This window comes from Passer montanus, unplaced genomic scaffold (genome assembly GCF_014805655.1).
Source record: "Passer montanus isolate IOZ18808 unplaced genomic scaffold, ASM1480565v1 scaffold8, whole genome shotgun sequence".
In the NCBI taxonomy this organism is placed as follows: Eukaryota; Metazoa; Chordata; class Aves; order Passeriformes; family Passeridae; genus Passer; species Passer montanus.
This window is the reverse complement of record NW_024373256.1, coordinates 10,284,849-10,290,848: the sequence shown is the minus strand read 5'-3', so window position 1 is coordinate 10,290,848 and position 6,000 is coordinate 10,284,849. Positions and strand designations below refer to the sequence as shown.

Below are 6,000 nucleotides of genomic sequence, written 5' to 3'. Positions count from 1 at the left end.
AGAACATACTGTGGGTGAGTCTCAGGAGCCTTTGGTTACCAATGTTGTGCTTTCCATCACACATACACACTCACACTGGGTTTCCTCAGCAGCTCCACCAAGGCTTGCAGCTCTTAATGCAAACCTTTCTATGTCTATTATGAAACTGACTTCCTGTAGGAAAGTAAAGCTGTGATATTTTGGAGTTGTTTTGAGCATAAAAGCTCAGTCTTTTAGATTGCAAGGGTGGGTTTTTTTCCTCTAGAGCTTTTTTTAAAAGCCATCTGATCAAACCCACCCTTGCTTGCTCACCTCTGAAACTAGCTATGCTTCAAAGCTCTCCAGCATCCATCCACGCCTACATTTCTAGTGTCACCTACCATATTTCTGCCCAAATGCTATGAGGAGCCTCAGTAATGCACCATGAACACTGCAGGTGAGACACACCAAGATAACACTCTGCAATGCTGCTGGTCACACCTGCAGCTTCCTCAGAAGGTCATTTTTTTAAGTGAAGTTAGGAATTCAAAAGGTTCAGAATTTCCAATCTAGTAGATGCAAAGAGAGATTATGGCCTCAAATATTTCTGGTCTTTCAGAATTTCAGACTTTCAGACCAGACTTTGGACAAACATTCTCAGAGAACTGAGGGAGCAAGACTCAAAAGGACAGAAAGACTGAGCATACAGAATAATTAGTATGAGAAGTGAGGGAATCTTTTAACTAATAGAAGATAGAATACAAATTAATAAGAAACCTATGTAACATGTAGCCAATGAACAATCATACCTTTGTTTGCCAAAACATATTAATAATGGAAGTTCTAATAGCTGTGGTGCTGGTTTTGTGAATTTGCCACCTTTTCTGTACAGAGCTGTAAATAAACCAAATACCTTGACTCTGTGTGGGGATTGGCCTTACTAACACCAGATGAAAAGAACATTTTGGGACAACAAAGGCATGGATGAAAATACAGGAGGAAATCCTCAGGATACAAATTAAGCTAGTTCATGTGAGGGCAAAATACTGACCTCTATAATCACACACAGGGACAACAAAGGCATGGATGAAAATACAGGAGGAAATCCTCAGGATACAAATTAAGATAGTTATGTGAGGGCAAAATACTGACCTCTATCATCACACACGTTATACATTCAAATTAAGGCCAGGAATTCATATTTTAAATGTAGAAAACCATAGAATGTGGCCTGGTATCACTTAAGCTGGTGCTTCCAATACTACTGAGCATGTTCTGTGTCCTCCTTTGGCAGTAGGGTAGTGTCCCAGTCAACATCCAAGCAAAGAAGCTGATGGTCACCTGAAAAGCTTAGGGTCTTCTCAGCTGTCTCACAGCCTCTTCTTTTCCAGTCTGCTTTTCTCTCAAAGACCACCTTTATAGACTACTCCACTAGATGAGCTCCAGCAATTCCTGCAATTCCTTTCTTCTTTCCAAGCAGCTATGGGTGTTGGACAAAAAGTGGACAACCAGTCTTTGCTGCAGTCATGAACTGGAATCACAGTAATAAGCTGAACTCTTGTTCCCCAAACTTTTGTTCTTGATGTGTGTAGGGATTGCTTCATGGATTTCAGCCTCAGAAGCTGCTAGAGATCTGCCTGCAGGGCTGCTGAGGGAGTTTATCACTTGAGGGGTTGTGCAGCACATCGGAATAGAGCTAACAAATAGCCACGTGAAATTTTGTACAGATTTCTTATGCAGTGATTATTTTATTGTCTCCTGTCAAAACAGACCACTAAAATTCAGAATCTGTATTTGTGCAGCTTTTCATTATTTTCTGTGCTGTTAGTAACATAGCACTGTTATTCTGAGATGTTGCTGTTCTTCAAAAGTGCACAGAGGAGTTCCAACACAGCCTGGGTGTGAGAGAGCCTGAAGAGGCTGATGTCCTGCCAGATCAGGCTCCATGTCTGTAAGTACTGCAAAGAAATCAGCTGCTCCCAGGAAGGAAACAGCTTTGTCTCTTCTCAGTGAGCATATGCCATGGAACCTGCTAGAAGTGGATCTCCTCTGCAAAGAGAAAATTCTTATACAGGTCAGCAGCTGCTTTGCTTATAGGAGCTGCTGTCTTGTGCAGGAGCCATTTCTTACTGGCAGCTGATAAAAACCTTGCACCCTGAAGCAGGGAGTCTGGATGTCATTGTGCTCATCAAATCCTTTTGCCTTTCCCCTTCAGACTCTGCTGGAACTTTTCTTAAAAATAGCCAGTGGAATAATAGTACAAAAAGTATCTGTTCACTCCAGCTGAAGAGGCTGATGTCCTGCCAGATCAGGCTCCATGTCTGTAAGTACTGCAAAGAATTCAGCTGCTCCCAGGAAGGAAACAGCTTTGTCTCTTCTCAGTGAGCATATGCCATGGAACCTGCTAGAAGTGGATCTCCTCTGCAAAGAGAAAATTCTTATACAGGTCAGCAGCTGCTTTGCTTATAGGAGCTGCTGTCTTGTGCAGGAGCCATTTCTTACTGGCAGCTGATAAAAACCTTGCACCCTGAAGCAGGGAGTCTGGATGTCATTGTGCTCATCAAATCCTTTTGCCTTTCCCCTTCAGACTCTGGAACTTTTCTTAAAAGCTATAGCCAGTGGAATAATAGTACAAAAAGTATCTGTTCACTCCAGAGTACAGTCTCCTTTATAGTTAATTTCTAATTTGTGTAGGTCTATGCATGATTAAAAATAGAAAACTAAGCAAATAAGCTTGCAGATCACCACAGAAGCAGCTATAGGCATCATGAGAGAAAGCTCATGAATGAACTTGGTTTTCAAAAGGTTGTTTGTCGTAACACCAGGTAGGCATGGCAAGGCAAGTGATGATTAGATGAACAAACATTCTGTCGGATGCTGCTACAAGCAAACTGTGAACACCATGTGCAAGCCAGACAAGCTCCTGTTTAATAGAACATCCTACTTGTCATTTTGGGCCAATGGCAAGAGACTTTGCAGGAGATGCAAAACTTATTTTGTTCAGGCAGAGTCTGTGAACATCTGAAAGACATACTTTCACTTCTGATGCACCAAGTGGAGCTGCAAGGTAAGTGCCCGCATGCTGCTGCCTTTATTCTTACGGATGGACTGTTGAACAGTATGGCTTTGGGACAGATTTGAACTGGAATGGAAAAGGAGAGGAAGAATTTGGGGAGCAATGAAAATTGTTACTGCCAGCTCTCATCCAATTCTGGTTTCCAACCAAATAAATGGATCCTAATTAGTGACAAGATCAAGCTCTTCCTATCAGGGACAAATGACCAGTGAAGGTAACACTGCTTGTTATACTGGGGCTGCTAGAAGGGAGGTTCTTCTTAATTTTCCTCTTTGGAATTCCCCCTCTGAGTGTTCTGGTCTTACTTATTTCCTCCTTTCTGCTGTCACTTTCTCTTAGCCCTGGGCAGGGCTGCCAGTTCTCATCAATTCTTGGTACTGAATCCCGAGAGAAAGCAGGTGCTGTCCAGTTTCCTAAGGTCAGTTTTTCTTCGATCCTTGAATGCATGCTTTTTTTTTATGGTAAATTCATCTTGTCTTGCTTTTTGTACATATTTGTAATTGCAGTGTCAGTATCTGGACTTGTGTTGCTTCAAATATTAGTGGGATGATGTCTAAATGTGGGTGAAATTTTAGAGAATTTTTTGTGATTTTGTTTTGTGGCTGGCCCTGCTACTTGCCCAAAGGGTTGCTGTGGTTTGTTTCAGACTTTGTTAAGAATATTCTTTTTTTGTATAAATGTTGTGCCTATGGAAAGTGAAACTGAGAATCACTGAAAAAAAACCTGGCTTATTTCCATTTTTTCACAGCTCTGGCAAAACAACCTAGAGCTTTACTTTCCCATTGAGGAAATTCTGTCCTGAAGAAAGCCATTGAGTTAAAATGTAGACATGTAGTCTGCTGTGGTCTTTACTATATTTCATAGCTGGGATGAGGGAGGTGGGCACAGCTGTGACACAGGAGGTGATACTGGACATCAAAGGCAAGTTCTGCTCTAAATCACAACTCTGACACCTGCAGGGCACTTATTACAACTCTGCCTGAACTTGTCCATCTCCTGCACCAGACAAGTAATATTGTTGGTTCTAAGCCATGCTCATTAAAAGGCAAAAACTTCTTTTACCTGATATTTATGCTTTATTAAACTCTTCTAAACTCATCTCTAACAGAAACAAAGGATAACAGGCAGGAAATAGACCAGGTTCTTTTTCAGTTCCATCTCTGTTTTTCTTTCATTTTAGAGTATAAATTCTGTGGAAAGTAACACCATTCCATCAGAAAGATAAAGACTCTCAGCAAAAGTAGTATCTCTTCTTGAGCTGGGTAATACAATGGAAAAAGTTAAACTGACTTTTAAACTGTTAGTTAACTGTAAGTTTTTCACAGATCTGAAATAGAAACTAAAACTTCAAAGCTAAATATAAGTTGAGCTCCATTACTTGCATTTTACAAATAATCAGGGCATTTCTGAAAGGAAAAGTCTATGTGGTACCTGTGGAGCAGAGGAATTGTTAGTCATTTATTTGGGAAGAGGAAAAAGATATAAGTGATTGGAACATGGAGAGAATTTTATCCTTCCCCACTGCTGGCTTGCCCACCTCCCAGATAAGCTTGTCCCAAAACATTGTCTGCAGCAAAAGCCAGGAAACAGCTCTGCCTTTGGGGGAGTGCCTTGTGCACCTTGACATCGCCTTTGAGGGGCACAAAGATGAGAGAAAACTTTTCTAAAGTTGGTGTAAGAAAACAAGGCTATAAAATCATGGCCAACAATACTGAGCTTTTCAATCAAAGTGCTTTTAAATCAAAGTACTGCTGTTTCACTGGACTCCTTTTTTACAGTCTGATATAATCCACTTTTTGTCAGCTTGTTTCACTCAGACTCATGGGTAGCACTTAATGGGTCTGGGGTGTTGGAGGAAAATAGCATTTGTTCAGCAATCTTTGTATTTCATTTTTCAACTTCCTGTCTTCACAGCAGTCCCACTGTTCCATTTTTCTGAATTCTAGGAGTTGGAATGTTATGAAAGACTTGGATGTTATATCATCCTCTGGTTAACAAGTGTGTGATTTGCATGGCACTACTACTCTTTTCTATGAATTATCCTCAGCTTCCTAAACTGGTCCAAAAGTTAAATTAGAGGGGGATTTCCTCTGTTCTTAAAATGACTTTATGAATTTTCATTTTCTTAACCTTTGTACTCATGTGGGAGATTTATTGCCTGTTAGTTCATATGTCAACAGAGGTTTGGGAAGGAAAGCCCCTAACAGCTCTCCTCAAATCTTCTGTCCTTTACATTATTATTGGAGTAAATGTTGCATTTTGGCCTTTATAATCCTTTGTTCTATTAGATAACATTTGATCTCAATTAGTAGCAGACCCATTGCCTGGAATCTTTAACATGTTGACCCTTTAAAATGTAAGGCCCAATTAAATCAGATTATTTGGGAACAATGATGAATCAAAATGACCTCCCTTGCCTTTAGAAATCTAAAATGACCAGTCTAACTCTTATGATTAATATGTGATTTAAGTGAACACCTACTCCTTCTTTGTCCTTTTACAGTGATGGTTACTGTTCCTTTCACTGCTTTTCCAGCCTTTTTTAATTCACATGTCACTTGAACTCCAAAAGAGCACTGAAAAAAAAGCATTGTGAGTCTTGGAAGTGAACCATATTGTCATGCCATGTATGCAGGATGCAGAGCTGAACCAAATGCATCCTGAGCAGAGACCTGGCAGTGTCAGGTGTGCCCAGAATCGCTGCAGAGGTGTCACAAAGGGCACACAGGGTGCCAAGCGTGGCTGTGCAGCTGGAGCATATCGGCTGCTGGGGAAAGAAGGTGTTATTTAAGGAACAATATTTGTCTTAACCAGTAGCCAAACCACAAGGGACTGAACTCTCTGAATGGCATGGAAATAGATTTGGAAGTACTCCCTGTCTGTCCCTGCCCAGCACATGCCCTTTGTGCGTGGGAGCCTCGCAGGTGGCCCTGGGACTCCTGTCCTGCAGGTCCCTGCAAGCTCTG

General features: G+C 41.1%; 1 protein-coding gene across 1 annotated transcript in view; it reads left to right on the top strand.

The window, feature by feature from the left end:
- Nucleotides 1-2,997: 2,997 nt before the first annotated feature.
- CIITA (class II major histocompatibility complex transactivator) overlaps nucleotides 2,998-6,000 on the top strand; it is a 29,361-nt gene continuing 26,358 nt past the window's right edge. Inside the window, exons 1-2 of the mRNA XM_039732652.1 lie at nucleotides 2,998-3,025; nucleotides 3,374-3,452. The gene's annotated coding sequence lies outside the window, so the exon portion shown is untranslated. The remainder of the gene's footprint in view (nucleotides 3,026-3,373; nucleotides 3,453-6,000) is intronic.